This window comes from Acomys minous, assembly GCF_964271855.1.
Source record: "Acomys minous genome assembly, chromosome: 8".
Classification (NCBI taxonomy): Eukaryota; Metazoa; Chordata; class Mammalia; order Rodentia; family Muridae; genus Acomys; species Acomys minous.
Genome location: NC_140489.1, coordinates 121,807,968 through 121,832,975, shown reverse-complemented (window position 1 = coordinate 121,832,975; position 25,008 = coordinate 121,807,968).

Below are 25,008 nucleotides of genomic sequence, written 5' to 3'. Positions count from 1 at the left end.
ATATTTTCTGTCTGCTGTGTTCCTGGCCAGGACAGATCTACTATGAAAGGTGCTACTGGTTCACATACTTTCTCCTGCATGGGGTCTCTATAGTTCATGGAGGGTCACTGTTACTTCTCAATCCACCCAATATTCTCCTGCTCATGGCAACTCCCTCACCCGACAATGCCCCTGTCAGATGCCAATCTCACTTCTGCAGGTGAACAAGTTGATTCTGGCTCCAGCCATGGCCTTTCCCATTTGATGTGAGGGAGGAGGGAGGTGAAGGAAGGAGGGAGAGCCTCTTAGAGGCACAGAAAGCTTTAGTGCCCTTCTCTTTGCAACCCCGCTGCTTTGCTTTTGTTAGAAATCACCAGTAGCCTGGCAGTACCAACTGCAATCTGCAGTCACAATCAGATCACACGCTTGTTTCCTGGGATTCTGAGAGGGATGAAGCCTTCTGAAAGTTATAAATATAACACTTTGCAAAACGAACCAAATGCCCGGGGAGAACCCCCTGCAATTTGGACCTTGTGTTGATTAGATACAATGCTTTCAAAGAGTTCAGAACATGTGTTCTCAGGAGTTTATCTCTCATTGCCTACCCTTCCTGAAATTCTTCCCAAGAAAAATACTGGATAAAAGTCAGGTACTTCTCAATCACTCTACTTTACCACTATGCCTGCAAAGTATTTTAGGGGTTTCTAATTCATTTTACTTACATGGTTTTAATTCAGTTTTCACATTATCGCATGTGGTAATAAAGATAATTTGAAGATATTTATTTCAGAGATCAGGAGATTTAGTCCCATCTTTGCATAGTCAGTGGGTTGCAGCAGGACAAGGAGCAAGACAGAAGCTCTAGTTTGCCAGTTTGATTCTGATTTCCCTTTGTTTCACACTTCTCTTCCCTAAATTCTGGCCATGCCCTTTTCACTTCCACCTCATTGGAAGGAGCTTAAAGGGACTTTAGATTTTCCTCCTCCTCTTCTTCTTCCTCCTCCTCATCTATGTCTTCTTCTTCTTCTTTGGTTTTTGAGACAGGGGTTCTTCATGTAGCCTTGCCTGTCCTGGACTCACTTTGTAAAAGAGGCTGACCCTGAACTCACTGAGATCCACTTGTCTCTGCCTCCTGAGAGCTGGTATCAAAGGTATTCGCCACCACACCTGGCTGTGGAACTTTCCATTCTCATAGGACCTACACTGAAGAAGGGAAGGATGCAATCTATGGATCTTTGGAAAGACATTTAAATTTTTTATAGCATGTGTGTGTGTGTGTGTGTGTGTGTGTGAGAGAGAGAGAGAGAGAGAGAGAGAGAGAGAGAGAGAGAGAGAGAGAGAGAAGTTATTAAATGGAGTATGGGCATTGTCTCAGTGGTTACACCACTGAAGGAAAGGAAAATGGGAAAACCCTCACCTTGCAACACTAATACTTCCTCAGGGAAAGGCAAGATTTCATAAGCTAGTTCCTGTCCATGACAAAATGTTAAGGAGCTCGGGATCCAAGATGGCGGTGGGCAGTGTGGACCATGTTTGGAAGCTCCAGTGAACAATTCAGGGAATTACATTGATTTATGAGCCAGGAACACTGGGATCCCCACACCATGGCAGCAGGAGTGTTCCATGGTTCAGAGGGACCAGGGTGCAAAGGACCTGCATGCCCCTGCACACGGGAGCAGCACAGATTTTCTCGGATCGGAGCGATGGCAGCAGAGGCAGCAGCAGAGGCAGCAGTGGCGGTGGCAGCTGAGGTTTGCAGCTCGGGGCCTTCCAGTGGAGGGGACTGGAGTGGTGGCCGGTGGGAGTTGCTGCGGGAGAGGGGACTATGGTCAGGATTTGGGTCGTGTGCTGCCTTGTGACCCAAAATGGACTCGGCAGACAGTTCAGCCCCATAGTCACGGGTTCACTAAGTTCTCTGTGCTGCGGAGACACAGGCTCAGCTCAGCAAGCAATTCTGCCTCAGGCACTACCTCAGTGCAGCCACAGCTCCCCTGCTGTGACACAGGAAGGGCCAAGCACTCAGTTCCATCCTAGGCACCAGCTCAGCTCAGTGGCTGTTCTACTGCTGTGACATAGGCTGGACTGAGCGCTCAGTTCCACCATAGGCACCAGCTCAGCACAGCCGCAGTTCTCTTGCTGTGACACAGGCTGGGCAGAGCACTCAGTGCCACCCTAGGCGCTAACTCAGCGCAGCCTCAGTTCCCCTGCTGTGACGCAGGCTAGGTGGAGAGCACATTTCCACCCTAGGCGCTAACTCAGCGCAGCCGCAGTTCTCCTGCTGTGACAAAGGCTGGGTGGAGCGCTCAGTTCCACTGGAGGTGCGAGCTCAGCACAGCCACAGTTCTCCTGCTATGACACAGGCTAGGCCAAGCGTGCAGTTCCACCCTAGGCACCAGCTCAGCACAGCGGCAGCTCTCCTGCTGTGACGCAGGTTGGGCAGAGCGCGCAGTTCCACTGGAGGAGCGAGCTCAGTGCAGCCACCGTTCTCCTGCTGTGGCAGACGGTTCAGGCCCTGAGAATCTAGCTGAGCTTGACATGTGGTTCGGGCCCAGTGTCCCTGGCTGGACTTGGCAGGAGACCCAGAAGGCTGTGGATATCTTGGCCTGACCCAACGCTCATTCAGAGATCCAGAACGATTGCAGGACCCACAGCAAAGGGGAGCTGAGAATCACTGGCTGTGAGAGCCCAAAACGACAGGGCTAACCTCCTGACATCCACACCAGTGAAGTATCAGGGCTTCCAGCCTACAGTAATCGTGAGAAAACAAGTGAATCTATCATCAGACTCCTTCCACCCAACTCTGGAAGTTACCCAACAAAAAAAGAGACAGCAAGATGTCTAAAGGACAGCGTAAAAACATACGCAAAAAAAACAAAAACCAAAACAACATGGTGTCTCCAGTTGCCAGCTATCCCAAAGAAAACAACCCAGAGAACTCAAATACAACAGAAACACAAGAAAATAACCTCAAATCCTTGGTAATGAGGATGATAATGGAGGAAACAAATAAAATTCGAAATCAGATGCAAGAAGACGCAGTCAAACAGGTGCGAGACATAAAAGAAGCACATAGAGTGGAACTGGAAAATTTTCATGAAAACTCAAACAACAAGATGAAAGAAATAAAAAAATCTGTTCAAGATATGAAGATGAAAATGGATTCAATGATAAACACACAGACAGAAGAAAAACGAGAACATGAGACCTCAGAGAAGAAGGCGAATGACACAGTGCTGAGCTTTCCTAACAGAATCCAAGAGATGGAAGAACGAATCTCAAGTGTAGAAGATACAATCACAGATCTTGAAGCAACCATTAAAAAAAATGCCAAATCTGGAAAACTCCTGACACAAAACATCCAAGAAATTAAGGACACCATGAAAAGAAGAAATCTGAGGATAATAGGCATTGAAGAAAGAGAAGATATCAGACTGTAAGGCCCAGAAACAATTCTCAACAAAATCATAGAACAAAATTTCCCCAATCTAAAGAAAGAGATGCCTATAAACATACAATGGACATACAGAACACCAAATAGAATTGACCAGAAAAGAAAAACTGACCGTCACATAATAATCAAAACACAAAACATACAGAACAAAGAAAAAATATTAAAAGCTGCAAGGGAAAAGGGCCAAATAACATTTAATGGCAAACCTATCAGAATTACACCCGACTTCTCAACAGAGACCATCAAAGCCAGAAGGGCCTGGACAGAGATCCTGCAAACCCTAAGAGACCACAGATGCCAGGCCAGACTACTTTACCCAGCAAAACTATCAATAACCATTGATGGAGAAAACAAAATATTCCATGACAAAACCAAATTCAAACAGTACCATCCACAAATCCAGCTTTATAGAAGGTACTAGAAGGAAAACTCCATCCCAAAGGGTCAAGCTACAACCAAAACTGCTCAGGAAATAGATAACTATACCATGGCAAAAACACAACTACACAAATGCTCGACTGGAACCCACATCAAAATTAAGACTCTTAACAGTAACTGGTCATTAATATCTCTCAATATCAATGGTCTCAATTCTCCAATAAAAAGACACAGACTAACTGAATGGGTGCATAAACAGGATCCAACATTCTTCTGCATTCAAGAAACACATCTCACCCATAATGATAGGCATTACCTCAGGATAAAATGTTGGAAAAATATTCCAAGCAAATGGTCACAAGAAGTAAGCAGGCATAGCCATTTTAATATCAAACAAAATAGACTTTCAACCAAGATTAATCAAAAAGGATGAGGACGGACACTTCATACTCATCAAAGGTAAAGTCAACCAAGATGACATCACAATTCTGAACATCTATGCTCCCAATACAAGGGCACCCACATTTGTAAAAGATCTGTTAAAAAGGCTTAACCACACCTAGTTCCCCACACAATAATAGTGGGAGACTTCAACACCCCACTTTCACTGAAGGAGAAGTCATTGAAACAGAAACTAAGCCAAGAAATAACATCATTAACCAATGCCATGGGTCAAATGGATCTAGCAGATATCTATAGAACCTTTCACCCAAACAAGAAAGAATATACTTTCTTCTCTGCACCCCATGGAACCTTCTCCAAAATTGATCACATCGTAGGTCACAAAGCAAGCCTCAACAGATACAAGAGGATGGAAATAATACCTTGTATCCTATCAGATCACCATGCTCTTAGGCTGCAATTCAACAACAACAGAAATAACAAAAAGCCTACACGTATGTGGAAATTAAACAACTCTCTGCTAAATGACACCTGGGTTAGGGAAGAAATAAAGAAAGAAATCAAGGAGTTTCTGAAATTCAATGAAAATGAAGGAACAACATACCCAAATTTGTGGGATACATTGAAAGCAGTGCTAAGAGGAAAATCCATAGCACTAAGTGACTTTAAAAAGAAATTGGAAACATCACACATAAGCATCTTAACGACACAACTGGAAGCTCTAGAAAACAAAAAAGAAGCAGAAACACACAAAAGGAGTAGACATCTGGAAATAATCAAACTCAGAGGTGAAATTAACAAATTAGAAACTAAGAAAACAGTCTAAAGAATCAACAAAACCAAGAGCTGGTTCTTTGAGAAAATCAACAAGATAGACAAACCATTAGCCAAATTAACTAAAGGGCAGAGAGACAATATCCAAATCAACAAAGTCAGAAATGAAAAGGGAGACATAGAACGGACACTGAAGAAATACAAAGAATCATAAGATCCTACTTCGAAGGCGTATATGCCACAAAATTTGAAAATCTAAGGGAAATGGACGGTTTTCTTGATCAATTTCACTTGCCAAAGTTGAGTGAAGAACAGATAAACAAGCTAAATAGTCCCATTTCCCCTACAGAAATTGAAGCAATCATTGATACTCTTCCAAACAAAAAAAGGCCAGGGCCAGATGGTTTCGTGCAGAATTCTACCAGCCCTTCAAGGGTGAGCTAATACCGATTCTCTTCAAGCTACTAAAAAAGATAGAAAGGGATGGAACATTACCAAATTCATTCTATGAGGCCATAGTCTCATTGATACCTAAACCTCACAAAGACTCAACACAGAAAGAGAATTTCAGACCAATTTCTCTTATGAACATCGATGCAAAAATACTAAATAAAATACTTGCAAAACGAGTACAAGAACACATCAAAGATATTATTCATCATGACCAAGTAGGCTTCATTCCAGGTATGCAGGGGTGGTTTAATATACGGAAATTCATCAATGTAATCCACCATATAAACAAACTGAAAATAAAAAACCACATGATCATCCCTTTAGATGCAGAGAAAGCATTTGATAAAATCCAACACCCATTCATGTTTAAAGTTTTAGAGAGATCCAGGAAACAAGGAACTTGCCTCAACATAATAAAGCCTATATACAGCAAGCCAATAGCCAAAATCAAATTAAATGGTGAGATACTCAAGCAAATTCCTCTAAATTTGGGAACAAGGCAAGGCTGCCCACTCTCTTCATATTCTTCAATATAGTACTCGAAGTTCTAGCCAGAGCAATAAGACAACAAAAGGAGATCAAGGGGATCCAAATGGGAAAGGAGGAAGTCAAATTATCCCTATTTGCAGATGATATGATAGTGTACATAAGTGACCCTCAAAATTCCACCAGAGAACCCTACAGCTGATAAGCACCTTCAGCAAATTGGCCGGATAAAAAATTAACTCAAAAAATTTTGTAGCCTTCCTATACATAAATGACAAGCTTGCAGAGGAAGAAATTAGGAAAACCACACCCTTCACATTAGCCACAAGCAATATAAAATACCTAGGAGTTACTCTAACTAAGCAAGTGAAGGACTTGTTTGAAAAAAATTTCAAAACTCTGAAGAAAGAGATTGAAGACGACATGAGAAGATGGAATGACCTTCCTTGCTCATGGATTGGGAGAATGAACATAGTAAAAATGGCCATCCTACCAAAAGCAATCTACAGATTCAATGCAATCCCTATCAAAATACCTACACAATTTTTTAAAGACATTGAAAGTTCAATTCTGAACTTCATATGGAAAAACAAAAAACCCAGAATAGCTAAAACAATCTTGTACAATAAAAGGTGCTATGGAGGAATCTCCATACCTGATCTCAAACTGTACTATGAAGCAATAGTAATTAAAACAGCATGGTACTGGCACAGCAACAGGCTGGTTGATCAGTGGAATCAAATCGAAGATGCAGATATGAATCCACGCACATATGGTCATTTGATTTTTGACAAAGAAGCCAAATCCATTCAATGGAAAAAGGATAGCATCTTCAACAAATGGTGCTGGTCTAACTGGATGTCTATGTGTAAAAAACATGCAACTGGACCCATATTTGTCACCTTGCACAAAACCAAATCCAAGTGGATTAAAGACTTCAACATAAAACCAGAGACACTAAGTCATTTAGAAGAAAAAGTGGGGAAGAGCCTGGAACATATTGGCACAGGAGACAACTTCCTGAACATAACATCAACGGCCAAGGCATTAATGTCAACAATTAATAAATGGGACCTCATGAGGCTGAGAAGCTTCTGTAAGGCAGGAGACACTGTCAAGAGAACAAAGCGACAGCCTACAGACTGGGAAAAGATCTTCACCAACCCTAATTCTGACAAAGGTCTAATATCCAAAATATAAAAAGAAATCAAAAAATTAAACACCACCAAACCTAATAACCCAACTGAGAAATGGGGCTTGGAACTAAACAGAGAATTCTCAACAGAGGAATAGCAAATGGCTGAGAAACACTTAAAGAAATGCTCAACCTCCTTAATAATCAGGGAAATGCAAATCAAAACAACTCTGAGATTCCATCTTACACCCATCAGAATGGCTAAGATAAAAAATTCAAGTGGCACCACATACTGGCAAGGATGTGGGGAGAGAGGAACACTCCTTTATTGCTGGTGGGAATGCAAACTAGTACAACCACTTTGGAAATCTATCTGGTGCTATCTCAGAAAAATGGGAATAGGGATTCCTCAAAATCCAGCTATTCCACTCCTTGGAATATACCCAGAAGATACTCCAGCACACAACAAGAAAATTTGCTCAACCATGTTCATAGCAGCCTTATTCATAATAGCCAGAACATGGAAACAGCCTAAGTGTCCATCAATAGAAGAATGGATAAAGAAACTGTGGTACATATACACTATGGAATACTACTCAGCTATTAAAAACAAGGAATTCCTGAAATTTGTGGATAAATGGATTGAGCTAGAAATGATCATAATGAGTGAGTTAAGCCAGAAGCAGAAAGACTCAAATGGTATACACTCACTTATATCTGCATAAAGGCACAAGGGGCATGTCCCATGAAAGCCTTCACTTACCAGGAAACTGGGACAGAGGGGAGGACATTCTATTGGGACTCTAGATGAGACAAGCATGGGAGAATGGCAAAGTAGAAGGATCCAGAGGGTCCTAGAAACCTACAAGTAGAACATTATGATAGGCAGATTTGGGCCCACGGGTCCCGCTCAAACTAAGGCACCAGCCAAGGACAATACAGGCATTAAACTTTAAACCCCTACCCAGATCTAGCCAATGGTCAGAACAGTCTCCACAGTAGAGTGGAGAATTGGATATGACTTTGTCACATACTCTGGTGCCTCATATTTGACCATTTTTTTCCTGGAGGAGAGACCTAGTGGCACTCAGAGGAAGGACAGCAGGTTACAAAGAAGAGACTTGATACCCTATGTGCATATACAGGAAGAGGAAATCCCCCTCAGGAACTGTTATAGGGGAGGGGAATAATGGGAAAATGGGAGCGAGGGAAGAATGGGAGGAGACAAGGGATGGGATAACCATTGAGATGTAACAAGAATAAATTAATAAAATAATATATATCTTGGAAAAAAATGTTAAGGAGCTCAGTCTTGTAAGCACAGGTGAGCACAAGTGCAGTGAGTTTGCAAGTGCAATGGCTGTGCCCTGTCCAGAAAAAACCCTCTTTATGCAATACCTCCCTACTTTTCTCTTACATTGTGTTTTCCCCTCTTCTGTAATGGCCCCTGAACTGTTGAGGGGGTTATTAAAGATGTCCCATTTATGGCTGAGCACTCCGTTATCCTTTATTCTTCACTGTGACCAGTTGTATGTCTGTATAACATCAATCTACAACAAATTGTTTTATATTTTACTTTCTTAAGAAGCACATGCTCGTTGTAAGTACAATGGGACTCCAATGAATGGGAAGCATGGCACTGGGCAAGCCCTGTTGACTATATTTAGAACTTCCAGAGTGTTCTCATAACCACAATTGTGATATTTCCAGAGTTAAATAAGAAATCAGGTTTTGTTTTAGTTTGCTTGTGTCTTAATTTGGGGAACACCTTTAAAAAAGATCTGGCAGAAGGTATGTTTTCATTCCAGCTGCCATGACATTCTTCTAGCTTTTGTGTTCTGAGTAATCTCCTCTCCAGATCCATCTTCTGACTGTGATCAGGTATAACTCACTCCTTGTCAGAGCTCTTGCCACGATCTGGAGTTTGAATGCTTTACCTAAAATCTTACTCCAAATGGCCATTCTTCCTCTGTATTTATCCTCATCAGGATGCTCAAGCTACATTCTTGTCTTCTCATAAACACATTCTTGGAAAGTAGGAAGACATTTTAGTTGCAACACAGTTGTCTACCACTGCCAGCGATTGTGAATACATCTTACATAAGGTTCTGTCATATTAAAAAGTCCTAGTGTATAGCACAGCAACAGAATGATCACGTACATGTGATGATTCTTCTACTTTTCTTTTAGACACATGTGATGGTCATCACTCATCACCCTCCTTCAAAGTGGAGAGAATCAACCCTACACATGGTGGTATTGGTAAAATTGCCATCAGAGATGTTTGTCACTTTCAGATCAATATGTTCAATGATTGACACAAGGCCTTCAGATAAGCATTTTCACTGTGCCCCAGCACAGGAGTATCACTCCTAAAATTAAGATGGCATGGAGGTAAGTATTTGCTGAGGTGTGATTAACAATATGAGTCAGAAATAAGCATTTGGTTTTTGAGCCAATGAAGGGCTGTAATTGGTTGCTTTGAATGATAATGCAGTCAGTTCTGAATGATACCCCAGACAAAGAGTTATTGTTTATTAGATGATAACATTCAGTCCTCCATTTGTTTCTCATCATACCCTCACTATTTCCCTTTAGGATCTCAGCTTCCGTGTTCTCTACAATTATGGCAAAATATATAGTTTTTTTCTAGGCTTCTTTCCAAATGGCGGCCATTTCTGCTAAAATAGTTCTTGAAGAACAGAATTGCCTTGTCAAGAGAAGCTGAAAATGCTCCTAGAATCTACTTTGAAGCAGAAGGTCTGGAAATTCTGACCTTTCCTATCTCTAAGTGACTGCACGTTGTCCCATATTTCTAGATTAAAGACCCATGTTTCTAGATTAGAGGGGTTTAGAGCTCTTGTGCAGAATTACTGTGTTTCTGAAGCATTATACAAGCTTGTATTGTTGAGATAGATCTAGGAAGAATTATCTAATACACAAAATCAACACTTCTAAATGGGCCAATAGACAATGAAAACCATTAAGCTTTTTACATTTTTTTTCTTCCTGCTTCTTCAGGTTCACTCTCTCTCTCTCTTTCTCCCTTAAAGTTCTAGCTGCTCCTGCTTGTTAGATACCATCTTCGTTATTAGACTACATTTGTTGCCATAGCAATTCGTTCCCACTCTCACATTATTGCACTTACAGTTGCTACAGGCGAACAAGAAGGGAGGGTGGGAAGAAACAAGATTTTATTTTCTCTGCAGTAGCCAGGCTTTCTCCTCCTGATCTGAGAAACTTTTAGCTCCCCCTAAAACGGAAAAGTCTCACATAGTCAAGAATAGCATCGGTGGTGCACGGCACACAAAGGCAGGTTGCGGTTGTCTAGGTCTTGCTCTCCTGGACTCCAGTGGGATTACATCATTCCTGTATTAGCATTCCTGTGATTACATAATCTCTGCATTAACTTTAGGCTTCAGAATTATATTAATAGAAATAAAAGACAAGTAGGACTTCTGGTTTAGTAAAGGTCGAAGACAAAAGAGAAGTTAAAAAGTCCTACAGACCTGCCTTGCTGAGGTGGTCAAGGACACAGACACAAGGCGATCATGAACACTAAGGTTAGAATAATGGTCATTGGAACTACATTCATGAGCACAGTGCCTTCAGCCTTATTATGCATTTAAACGTGTGTTGCTTAATCTTTCTTTCTTTTCTCTATTGTGAAATGAAAGATTTCCAAGGTTTCTCCATTAACTATTTCACACTTGCTTCTTAAATCATGAACTTTGTCAAATTTTCAACATCTGTTTTCGTATCTCCTACTGCATAATTTATATTCTCCAGACAGTATGTTAAACTACCTAATCCTCCTACCTCTTTGTGTGAATCAATCTTATACCATGAGATATGTCTTGCTATTTGAGAGCCCATGTCTACAGTGGCTTCTGTGACCCACATGGGACCAGTGTAGTAAGATACACTTATACATTGCAGGCAGAATATGATAGAGATTTCACCCATCATTGTGACTAAGCATTGCACAGCCCAGATTTTTTAAATGGTCTGTGATAGCCAATGACTTTGACTATTTATATATTAAAAAGAACAATTAAGTTTTCATCTCTCAGCATGATATTAAACATAAACTTTATAAATACTTCTTAAATATTTTTGCAGATAAAAAAAACTGCTACTTTCAACTGCAATTTTGAAATGTTCAAATATGTATAGACAAGCTGCTGTATTTTATATAAATGAATGTATTCATAGAACAAACTTTAAATTTCATAAGACAACACAGATTGTAGAAGTTTAAATTCCTGTTCATATTCCAATAGAAATGAGTAATGTGACCATTTTGAGAACAGTGGCAATGGTCGGCGGGGGGTGGGGTGGGGGTTGGAGTTTCTAATCTTACTTAAGATTGCTATTTTATGAAGAAGCATTTGTGGACTGTTGACTCACGGCTGAGGAGCAGTAGGTAGCCACTCACTCTGTATTCCAAATTCTACACCATCTGCCCATCTGTTCTGGGTGCCTGCTTAACGCTTGACTAGGTAACGCTGCCCTCTCCTGGCTGAAGCAATCCTTCTCCTTGATGTTTAGTGGAGCTGTGCTATGGGATTTAGACTAAGAAACGGGTTTACAGCAGAAAAAACTGAGATGCAGAAAGCATGGGGCTGTGACCCTTGACAGTTCGCTTCACCATCCACTAAAATAACTTTGACTTCCTTGGTCTGAAGTGGCTATGTTTTTTTCTAAAAAGTATAGTGTAGAAATGAGATGTTATACAATTCAGAAGCAGAAACATTTGCTAAAGAACCAAATGTCTATGTCAGCATGAATCATTTGTGCTACTTAAATCTGGGTCAGGTGAGTTATTCTGAGTTATCACAGACCTTTGCATTATCCTTAAAATCTCTCAAATGTACTCTTTTTGTTTTGTAAATGCATCATCACTTTCTGCTTCAAAAGCTTGTCTTCAAATGAATCACTGTTTTAAGGACTTTTTGATCAAAGGCTTTAAGTGAAATACTTTCTCTTTATGCATGGCTTTAATAGTGTTATGTATTTAACTCTCTCTACATAGAATTGGCCATAGAAACAGAAAAGGGAACATGAGGACAAAAGGGTGCCAATAACACACAACCAGGATTACAAGAACTTCATTGTCTGCCATTCCACTTGTCTACCAGCCAATTAAATCCAGGAGTAGACAGTGACAACAACAAAAAAATTAGTGTCACCTCACCTACAAATGTGTCCCTGATATCCTTGTTTCATGTCGACAATTCTTTTATTTCACATGAACACTTTCTAGTTGGTTCAAAACTATATGAAACCATCAAATTATGGGATGGGAATGGGTACTGAGGTGGTAGAACGATACGCCAGGGGTTGGGGGTTTAGCTCAGTAGTAGAGCGCTTGCCTAGAAAGTGCAAGGCCCTGGTTTAGTCCTCAGCTCTGGAAAAAAAAACACAAAACAACAAAATAAATGATATGCTCTACTACTTCAAGAAAGAACAGGAAGAAAAGAGACAAAATACAAAATGGACATAACTGAAAATATTGTAAATATGGCCACCTTCCAAAGAGAAAAATCACACTGCTCATTTCTGAAGAGTTTAATCATTAATTTTATAATAGCTAAAAAAAGGGAGTGCTCCATTTAATCTAAAGTACAGTGAAAAACGGATTTACATTTTCCTTTATTTGGATTTCTATTATAAAACAGTTAGACTAATAATAATTTTGTGAATTTTTGCCTGGGTGTCCAACCGTCCACAAAATTGCAGAATATTAAGACAATTTATGGTTCTTTAGGATTGTCATCTTAAACTATAAAACTACCTTATTGAAGGAATTTAAAAAACTGTATTTAATACTAAGATTACTCCATTCCATCAACTCTCTAGTTATTAGACATATTTTAGATTATAAAAGAGGTCCAAATCCTGATTTTTCTAGACCTTTAATTCCAAAGGAGGATGTCAAATAGAAAAAAATGCAAGAGTAAATACATACTGTGCTATGGCCAGGCTTTTCTCAAGGAAGCATGAGTGAGGAAACAGTACAAAGGGTAAGAGAAGTGGCAGTGTAAAGTAGGCTGGTGAGAAGTAGTTTGGGGTTCAAATTCTAAAGGGGATGAGGAAGCCAACCCAGTGATGGCAGAAATGGTAGTTCTGTGTTCACATTCCACATCCTGTAATTTCTCAGTGACCTCGTGTCTAGTCACTCCACACACTGGACAATCCCTCTTTTCTTAAATCCCTCTTATCACACTGTACACTCTGACTCTGATTGTCCTTGGACCTGAACATTTAGGTTTTCTTCTTTTCTGTCTCCTTTGATTCTCACTTCTCTTTGAGTTCCATGATCAACCATCAGTCACTCCTACTTCCCCTAACACCTACATTGCCTTTGGGTGCTAGCCTTCTCTAAAATGCTTTGTGTATATCCAGTGACACCTCAGTTGTTAGTATCCAGACCATTTGTATTTCATGCTGGCAGCCAACTTCTTTCCATCAGTGACCATCAGCCTCAACTGAATTCGCAGCACTGCCCAGAACCCAGGTCATAGGGTTGTGATCCTATTGGCTTTTCTACAATCCATGGTGGACACTCTTATGCCCTTTTCCCAACCTCCCTCAGTCTCCTTCCTGGGTCTCTTCATTGTAGGCTCCTTTTCCAGATTTTGGCATAAGGCTTTAATTTGTTCAGTTGGATTTTGTTGACTGTTTGAGTGTTTGTTTGCTCTACTCATCCAGTTTAACAAGCTCATCTGTGTGCCCATTGAACTGGGCCTATCCACTGAAGCCTGCTCATTTCAGGAGTGGATACACAACTGAAGATAATGACTCTCCCACTCCTCAAACCTATCAGCAGTGGCAAACTGCATTCTGAGAACTGATGCTTGTATCTACAGTCAAACACTGCTCTCAGCCTTCCTCAGAGACCCTTCTCTTCCCAGTGAATGATGTTGGCTCCACCCAGTGCTAGGAATAAGTGACAGATGAGTGCTCAACCTTAAACAAAACATTGATATAGTTTTTTTTATAAGACCCAGAGAACATTTCCTAAAAGAGCAGAAAGAATATAAGAGCTAGGAGATATGGAGAAAGGCTGGGAATGCCTTCTTCTGGACAAGGAACAGTCATCCAGAACATACAGTAGCTTCAGATGTCCTCTCTGGTGCTGCAGAATGAGGGTAGTGGGATTGTTGGGCATAGATAGACAGTAGAGGGGAATTCAAGGGCCATTCACATCACTCCTGGACTATCTCCTCTCAATCTGTTTTGTTTGCTTGCTTGTTGTTTTTGAGACAGGAGTTCTCTGTGTAGCCTTGGCTGTCCTGGGCATGCTTTGTAGACCAGGCTGGCTTCAAACTCACAGAGATCAGCCTTCCTCTGCCTCCCTGAGTGCTGGGATATCAGATTCTCCCAACCCTTTTAACAAGAATAGTTCTAGACAGGATTTTGTCTTGTTAGCCTCTTATTAGGATTCTCTGATAATTGCCAAACTCTCTTTCTGGAAGAATCCATTGAGTTCTCAGTCTATAACTAGTTTGACCTACCTACTGTTTGAATCTTTTCTATTGTAAAATAAAAAAAGTTTATTATGTAAACAAAGCAAGAAAAACCTAGAATTGAGTTCCACAGTGCTCATTCAGACCTGCAGATCTATCTACACACTCTCTTTTTATTAATGCATTTTATTTTAATTAAAGCATACTTTAATCATTAACAACCTTCTTTCCTTCCTTCAATCCTCCCTGTGTCCCCTGGGTTCCTCTCAAATTCACAACCCTCTTTTCTTCATTATTTTACACATATACACACATAGTAGTGTATGTGAAAAATATATAAATGAAACCTATTGAGTCTGTGAGTGCTGCTTACATGTGAGCTGTAAGGGCAGAATACTTGGTTTTGGATAATCAACTATGAAGCTCATCCCTAAGACAGACTAATTCTCCCTCTTCTAGTAGTCATTAATTGCCTGTAGCTCATTACCTAGGGACAGGGCCCTGTGGGATTTCCCCATCCACATTGGTTGCATGATATCTTTCAGTTTTTTAAGCACAGCTGAGAGGAATACACTTGCTCTGGAACTCTCACTCTGTGGCTGTGCTATAAAAAAAAAACACTGAATCCATGTGCTACTTCACATTTTATGATTATTCTACATATCTTGTATTTTAATCTTGATAATAACTACAGGTAAATAACATATTTTCAGATGAAAAGCATCTTACCAAAAGAAAGTATGAAAAGTAATGTCATAGGAGCAGAAACATTCTGGTGAGTAAGGCAGGATGCTGCAGAGGAACAGAAGGAAGGCAGAAGGCAGGGGGTTAGGGTGGAAAGCAGGGAGGACACAGAGGACCAGAGGATGGGGGGGGTAGAGGGCACAGGTCAGAGAAGCAATTAAGAAAGAATAAAGAAAGAAGAACAAAAACTTAACTGAGGAGGAATAATAGAGAGAGGGAGGGAAAATAAGGAAAGGAGGAAAGAAATGGAAAGAAAGATTGAAGAGGCTTATTTTGTTCTGTCATTTTTACTTCCAGACCATCTTAAGTGCTCTGAGATACTAATATAAAATCCTTAAGGGTCCTTGAAAATCATTTCAGAGATGAAAATAAACAACCATTGGTTTTTGCCTCCATTCTTATTGAGAAATCACAAATGATATTCTAAAGTTCAATTTTTGCTTTCTCTCTGCAAATACTTATTGGTGAAAAAGAATTCTTAAGACCTTTCAGAAAGAACTCACTTTAGATGTTGAAGACTAATCTAAGACATTTGCCATCATCAATGTTTTTATACAGTTTAGGCACAAAAATTTTTAGAGAATAAAAATGAGGATAGAAAAATGTTATAGGCTGGGTGTATCCGTTTTCTATACAGACACGCGCACGCACACACAAACACACACACACACACACACATACACACACACACACACACACACACACACACACACACACACACACACAGGGCTCTTCCGTGGTAACCTCTGCCCTTTGTTACACCTGGTGAAGTACTCCACCAAGCCCCCATCCACCAAGATTAAGCTTTTGTCTTTCTTTGATCTGAAGCTGATGTAGAAGAGCACTTAGACAAATTAATAACGAAGAGATCCCATCACTGTCATTTACTTCTACACATATAAGCATAAAAAGGCCACCCTCATCTGGAATTGAGCTGCTGATTACCTTTCCCTGCTCACTCTAAGTCCAATCACTTAGCATAATCCATCAGCATTCCGATACACGGAAAACTATAGTTTCATAAATTGAGACAACACAGTTCAGCCTTCACACTGCATTTTCTATCAGTTATGATAGTCATAATCGCAAGTATTCCAAGAGGGATGCTATATCAAGCTAAACGCTGCTCGAGGGACCCACATTGCCTTAACACAGCCTTTAAAAAGGAGTCTTAACTTAAAAAGTAATTTAAGCCTGTGCCTCTGCAAACCTGAAAGTATTCTAAAAGAATCTGTAATGTGGTTGCCTCAATCTCTCACTAATTTAACCTTATTTCATAAGAATTTACAGGATCTGTCGCCCTGGCATATGCAAGTCTTGTTGCTGTTGTTTGTTGTTGTTGTTTTAAAAAAACTTATCATAGGCAATAGTTTAATTTAGAGATAAAAACTGATGAATTATTAAAGCTATTCTTTCTCTGAGCTGAACCCACTAAGATTATGCTGATTGTAGCAACAGCTGTGCTGGCAGCCATTGTACTTTTCCTCACATTCCTTCCTCTGGAATTAGCCCAGCAGTATTTACCCAGAATCAAAACAACGTTTTACTTATAAATGCCCCTTGCTTTGTTCCCACCATTCTTTCCACAGTAAATATAATGAGAAAATATATAATAAAACAATACAAATGAGTTACATCAGTCCCATCACCCAGAAAGTATACTTATCCATTCATTTAGTAAATATTGATTAAGTAACTACCAGGTGACAGACAGTATTGTAAATTGCAACATTGTATCACTGAGGAGCAAAAAAAAAAAAAAAAACCCTCAAATAGCTTGCTGTCTTCTTGTTGCTCCTATCAATTCTCTTTTATATAAAAACACTGAACAGGTGGCTCCAGAAATAATATCCACACTTGTTTCATGCTTCCTTAATTTACTATTTTAAGAGTTCTATGTTGCTAAAAATTTTTTTAGTACAAATTAATGTCAACAGAATACTCCATGGAGTTGATTTTTAGCAATCTATTAATCTACCACACCCAGTATAGGAGAGTTAGCCCCAAACCTCACCCAGGTGAGCTGACCCTTCTTCTGTGACAGATTGGTCTACTAGTTTCTTTCCGTAACTATATCAAGATGGAATTATGGGGTTAAGGTACAATATCACTACATGAATTTCATCATTTAGGTTTAAGGTTACAAAGGATCACCTCATCATTTTCTCTCTCTCTGAAGTTTCAGATACATCACTGTTCAGCACTTCCTGGGACAGAGACAGGAAGAGAAATGAAGGGAAAGAAAGGAAAGATGTGGACCGCAAGTGCACAGAGAAATGAGGAGAGTAAATCCTACATAAGCTACCTGAACAAAACAAAATGCAGCGAGGTTAATTCTTCAGAAAGATAATGGACAGATCAAAATGTATATATTTCTTTCAGAAGTATTTATACAAAGGTTTAGAAAAATTAATAACCACTTATCCAATAATAATTTGTTTTAACAAATACAAAGCAACAGTAAATGTGCCCCAAATCTTTCTGGGACTATGATCCAGTCTGACAGCTGCTCATCTGTACACCTTTTGCCAGTGAAGAAACTGAGACTCAGAATCACATGATAATATAAATACAATGTAACAGAGGGGCTGGAGAGATGGCTCAACAGTTAGATACTCCACCTGCACCTCCAGAGGACCTGAGTTCAGTTACCTCCACCCACGTCAGGGACAACCTCTTGCCACTTCAGCTTCAGGGCATCAGGTACCCTCACACATGTGGCATCTACTCACACCAACACATGCACACACAAACACTTGAGTAAAAACAAATGCTAATTTTAAAATGTGAATTCAATGGAATTTGTCCTGTACTGGTATTTCCTGTTGTGTGCTGTTCCAGATAGCTCAAAATATTCCCAAAGCAATAAGGAAAGCATATGGTATACTGTGTAATTTAGTACTCAGGTATGTGAAACTATAGAATGCTACTGAAATTCAAACTATATGCAGATAAGAGATGAAGAAGATGAGAGACAAGTTTAAGTCATTTGTATACTAAAACCAAAAAGGAGGTGACTTTACAGTGTGGGAGCTATGGCCCAGTGCAGCAACAACAGCCAGCACAGGCAGCAGGTGACCAGGTTTCACAAGGACCACAAATGTGTGCTGGAAATGTTTGAACATGATCTAATAAGTGGTAGAAGGTCACTGTCACCTCCTTAACAGGAGCAGGGCATAAAGAGAGCAGTGTTACATAATCCATGAATGCAATATTGTCTTGCTGTAGGGAATCTGAGGGGCCTTGACACCGTTTTTCATTTTAACCAGGATCTTGCATTTGTTATTAAACAACAAAGCTTCTTCTTACATCGCCGGGGCATGAGGATATAATAAAAAATAAAGATGAATCAACCCCAGTGTGTCATGGTGAATATCTTAAATGGGACATGCCCAGCAGATGCCAAGGATTTGACCCTCCAATGACAGAAAAGCAGAGTCAATAAAACCCAGGAGGAGGTGGGTGTACATTTCCTTATAAGAGAAAAACTTCTTCCCATGTCTGAATTTGCTAGCCTCTGAATTCCAGGTAATTAGGCTTCTAATCATTAAACGAGGCCACATTAACAGTCCACTGACATTTCCGTGCAAAGGCCAGAAAGCGCAGGGGAGATGGCACTTACTCCTTATCCTTTCCTTTTCTTTGACTTGAGTGTTATTAACACTGTCACACTGACCAAAAGGCTAAAGTCCCCTTTGGAGGACTTGGGCTGGCACTGATTAAAGGCCATGTAGGCTACTCTTCTTCAATTGGGATATTAGACAAATAGGTTCAAATAAGGCTGAAAATGTTTCACTTTACATTGATTTGTATCCTCCCTAACTGCGGAGTGGAGCCTGAATGGGGGACGCTGCTCGACAAGCACGAACCAGTGAATGAGTACACTGTACATGCAGTTGTTCATCCAACATGTGGATATTCTCTGTTTGTAGCTTGATGACTTTTCTATATCTGCATCTTTCACTAGGAGTTGCTAAGGCACAGAAACAATTTGGTTTTCTTCCACCGAGGTAATTGATGCTGCCTAGAAGAAGAAGGGAAAGAGGAAAAATAAGACTCATAAACCTCATCCTAGGCATATGGTGCAGGCTTGGAGTGGATTACTTCATTACCCTTAGTCATTTAAAATTTTGTCCATTTTAAGAATAGTTTTCAAAGCTGTAAACTGAACAAAGATGAGAAAAGTACCACAGCAGCACTTGACTAATATCTACCTAGGAGACATCTTTCTTCACTGAATAGAGCCCCAATCCTCAGGGATTTTTCAGCACATATGAGACAAAAACTCAATACATAATTGTGAAAACATATAACCCTGACAACAGCCAATGACTCTACCAATACCCAGCCCTTACACAAACTAATTAGGCATGAATCCATCCCCTCAGTTACATTCCAGAACAGCTGTTTCAGAGTCTGAGCATGTCCAGAGACATGTTGTGGATAATTTCTAACTGCGTTCACATTCATAAAAACACGGGTAGAGTGAGGATTCATATATTTTGGGCTTAGCACATACAGAAACCAGTTAGTTGAAATGGGTCACTACTTGAGGGTTCCTTGCAGTATGGGACCTGAGATAATCACCAGATCTCTGACACACAGCTGGTTTGAGCCTCAGTCACTTTCAAGTATAACTCATTACTAAGGTATCTTCTGTATTCCACCCAGATGTCACAGCTTCCTTACTTCAAATATCCAGTTCGCATGAACACTGACTTGTGCAAAGGGCTGATTCAAGGAATATGTCAAATATTGATTAGAGAAGCTTCTATGAAAATCTCCAGCATTGTAATATTTTTAAATACTTAGAATTCCTTAAGAAGAGGAAAACATGCAAAATAAACACAAGAACAGTAAAAGTAGCCTTGGAGGGGCATGCTATAATGGTGAATGGGAAAAAATGAATACCTTGGTATCTGAATAATTAAGATCCAAGGCAAGATTTGCTCTCAGGAACAGCTAATGTGGAGAACTGTCAATGCTTCTCTACAGAGGAAACCCAGGTCAGCTCTATTGACGTCCCCATAAAGAGCCTTCTATCTTTTATTTTAGGGTGGGAAAATGCATAGATAGGTGAATCTGAGTGCTGTATTTATAGCTTGAATGAAAATGATGTCAAACATTTTAAAGACAGTTTGATTTTTGTATTCTTGGTGTTGGAATTCTTGCAGACTTCCATATGGCATCGTCCCATTTCCCTTGTCTCACTCATCCATTATTACATTCCTTCCTTCCGCAAACACTTGTGTTTTTACTACGTGGCAGGTGGCAGATGCCAGGGTAGGCTCTGAAGGTGTAAACAGGACAGATGTAACCAGTAATGCCCTGTCACACATCACAGACTTTGGAAAAGTCATTGAGATTCAGTTAATTATAAACAGGAGTTCTGGGAAATGCCAGGAAATTTAGCAAGAAGAAGCATGTGAGATAGTGTGGACATAAAGCATGGAGGAAATGAAGAAAATCAAACTGGAAAAAGTATTGTCTGGCTTCCTGTCAATAAAAGGACAGGAAGAAAACAAATCTGAGTTGTATATTGGGGGTCTATGAAATAGGAAATGGCTGGGTTATATTTAAAACAAGACCTTGCCAGCTGTAGAGAAGGGGTTATAAGAAAGCAAGACTGGTCTCAGGGAAAGGATAAGGGAAATGGGATTGAGAAAGGAACCAGGGTGGGAAAGTAAGGGGGTATGCCACCTGAGGTCAGTTGCTGGCCAACATGGAAGCAAGGAATGGAACGTGACTAGGCTGTGTTTAAATCCTAAGGGTTGATGGGATGCTTTAAATAGTATCATAAGTGGGAAAAGTAAAAGATCAAGCACTGACCTAGGTGAGGCATAGAATTCACGAGCACCTGAAGAAAAGAGGAAGCCACTGGTAAATCTAGAAAGTATTACAGGGGATACACTGCTGCATCACAAGAGAAGATAAAGAAGCAAGAACAAGAAAACATGATCATGTATAACTTCCACGAACCTAAAACGCCTGCCTGTAAACTTTGATTTGCAAGATCAAGCTTGTCCATTTGTCTTACTGGCTGGCAGTGCTAAGCCTTGAACCCAGCACATCAATTCCAGAGCCCCTTTACCTTCAGTGGCAGTATGCATCTTTAATATTTATGTGGGGCAATTTATGATAAGATTTTGCCGTTTCTTGGGCCCTGAGAATTGGCTCATTGGTTAAGAGGACATTCTGCTCTTTCAGGAGACTCCATTCACTAGTACCTACAATAAGGGACCATAAACTGCCTATAACTCCATTTCCAGGATATCTGATGTACCTGTCTGATATCCTTAGGCACCTGCACTGAGGAGCACACACACTCCGACACAAAAACACACATATGTATACAGTTGCAGAAACACATGCACAATTACATACACTCAAACACTCATACACACTAATGCATACTCACACAAGCACATGCACAATTACATACACTCACACACTCATACACACTAATGCATACTCACACAAGCACATGCACACCAAAAACACACATATACATACAGTCACACAAACACATATATGCATTCATACACAAAAGCACACCTACACACACACACGCACACAAATTAAAAACTAAATCTTAACAATGATGTTTGTCCTTCCTGGCTTTCATGTCTTCTAGAAATCAGCTTACTATTTTGCGCTTGATTTTGCTTGAGGTGCTTGATCTAGTCTCCTCTTGGGACTCAGGGATTCTGAGTTCAAGGTGTTTGTGCCATGTGTTATATTCATCTCTGTGCTGCTTACTCACTCAGCCGTAAAAGCAGGACCTACTCTAAATGATATTTATGATTCGCATGTAGCTTTGGGATCATAGATATCTGTCAGACATTGGTAAGTCACTACCACTAAATGTGTCCCAATGTGGGTCGGGCAGATGAAGGAGCCATAGTCTGTTGCAAATTAAAACAGCCCAGTAGCATTGACAGCTATGGAACAACCAGACTTGGACCTTGGGAACATTGATCTGTGGGAAATGGCAACAAATGTGGGTCTCTGTGGCCATTTCTTATCATAGGCTCTCGACAGCAAACGTAGGTTATTTTTTCTTGTCTGTTATTTTTCTGTTTTTATGTCTTTGGGGAAAACAACTGACCAGATTGGGCTTCCTGTGTATTCTCAAAGACTCATGACAAAACTGACTGATTTGTTATTCATGCCTTCTTGTTTAAAGAGAACTTGCATACTTGAGAGGCATTCTGCAGCACCCTTCCTGCACAGTAAGGGAAACCAGCACATCTCAACCTTTAGGGCTGCAGCTCATTCCCTCATCACTGTGCAGTTCTCAGAGGCTATCTCCAGATGCACCTACTGCTGGCGGCCACACTGCTGGAAGTGCAGTGGGAGACGGGGTTTACAAAACAAATCCTAGGAAGGACTGTTGTAGTAAAGAGTACTTTAAATAATATTTTGACATGTTTTTAGATGAATGCTTTAGTAGGACAAATAGAAAATATTCAGAAAAACATGGAAGGTTTAGCTGGTTGTACATGAACTGTCCTTAATTATTTACTGTTAATAAAATTATATGTATGATAATTTTGGACAATGGCACAATCTCAAAAGTATAGACCCAAAGTTGAATATCTAAATCAGATGGAGGGGACATATGTTACATTATGAATAAGTTTAATACATCAATAAATGATGCTCACAGCAAACTCGAGATGAAGCCTTGGCCATGTGGTGTCATATGCAGGCTGGTGCTGTCTGGCTCTGGACCCTCCTGCCCAGGGGCTCTATACTATGCTTGGTTGTCCGACAGCTAGTGGGTGTGGTTTTATGCTTTCACAGTGTTGACCAACGTTGCCTCATGGAATCCAAATAGATCCCCCTCTCTTGCTGTCTTACCTGAAGGGACTTCATCCTTTAATTTCTCCAAATAGATTCAGTAATGGAGGACAATCCTTGATGTGAGCCAGCTGCAGTAAGAGAGACATGATTATTTTGGCTGGAATTAAGCAGCTAGAGGTGCCAACACCTGCAGCACAGTTAAGAGTATCTCCATGACCACTGTTTCCTCTCATCCAGAAACAAGTCATTTGGAATTTGAATTAGTACAAACAAGGTCTTTAAGCCTGAATTTGTCTTCTATAACAGGCAAGCAAAATACAGACTGCAAATGAGCACCATTGGCTGCATGCGCTGAAAGAAGACATGGAAATTTGGAGTTATCATTCCACGAACCCACATCTTACAAAAACAACTTTGAGATCATGCCACATACAGAGAGCACATCAAACTCTGTGTTCTGAATGAGATAATGTCGTAGAGAACATCTTAGTGGGATTAGGTCATGGCCTTCCAGGTTTGCTGCTAATGCTGTGCTGGTCAGTTTTCACCATTGGGGCAAAATGTTTGAGGACAGACATTTGAAAGTAGTAAAGTTGTCCTTTGAAGTCTCAGTCCATGCTTGTTTGACTGCATCGTGTTTCAGTCTTAGGTGAAGCATAACACAATAGCAAGAGCATGTTATAGAGGCACATGGTGGCCAGGAAATAATACATGTCAGGCGACAGTGCTAATATCCAATTCCAAGCATTTCTTCCTTAAAGCAGCCCTCACCTCTAGCTCCACCATTGCTCAATAATGCCACAGGTTAATGACCAAATCTTTAGCTTATGGGAGACATTACATATTCAAATGAAAACATGGTGCTGTTTTGCTCTTCCTTATGATTAACCTGATACGAAAACTTTCAAATCACAAGCATTATGTTAGGGAGTCTTCTCTGTAATTGTCAATTATTGATTGACTGAATAAAATCTGATTTCTGATCAGCAACTTGTTCTTCCTCATTGCAAAGCCCAAATCTTCTTGGTTTGAATTTGTCAATGTCCAGTTCTATATTTCAGTCTTTTGTGCTGTTCACTCTCCATCCCATACCAACTTCAAATTTCTGTAATCTCCTCTGTTGCTGCTCAACATGTGGCCTAAACCCAATAGCATCAGTGTCACCTGGCATGGCTAGACATGAGGAGTCTTAGAACTATTTCCAATCTGTTGTATCAGAGTCTACGTTTTATAAGCCACACCAAAGGCGTCTTCTGTGCCCTGAACTTTTGAGAAGCACTAACATAACACACATTCCAGTCACACAGTAGACTGGTGTGTTTGTGAGGCTTCTTGGGAATGAAAAATGCCTCAGCATGAAGGTTTGTTTGTTTGTTTGTTGTTCATTTAGAGCCACAGTCTTGGCAGCTTGCCCCTCACTTCTGTGTTCTTGTGATCCGATCCCGGCTGAGCCAGCCCACTAAGCATTCCAAATGAAAGGTGAGCCATGTGTATCAATTTCTTCTCTCCCTTTATACCTCTGTTTTGGAAGCACTGGCATTTCACTTATTTCCTAATGAGTTCTTCATTTCCTGCCTGTTTGGATATCTCTCTTTTCCCTCTATGCTTACTTCTCTGCTGCAAATAAGCCCAGAGATCTGGTCCTTCTGAAAAGCAGAGACTGCTTTATTTTTTAATTACAAACCACTGGAGGGTGGGTCATTTTCTTCTCTCTTCACAATGTGAATATAGTACATGATGTTTGATAATCAAAGATGCTTGATCAGCAAATATATTGTCAACTGAATGCAGCTGCTTTAGGTTTCGTTCCATCTCCTTGTGGCCTCTAGCATTTGGTAAATAATAGCTTCAAAGCATGAGATTTGTCCTGCCAACTAGAAAGAATGAATGCCTCCCCCAAGCACATCCAGTTTACCCTAGCCATGTGT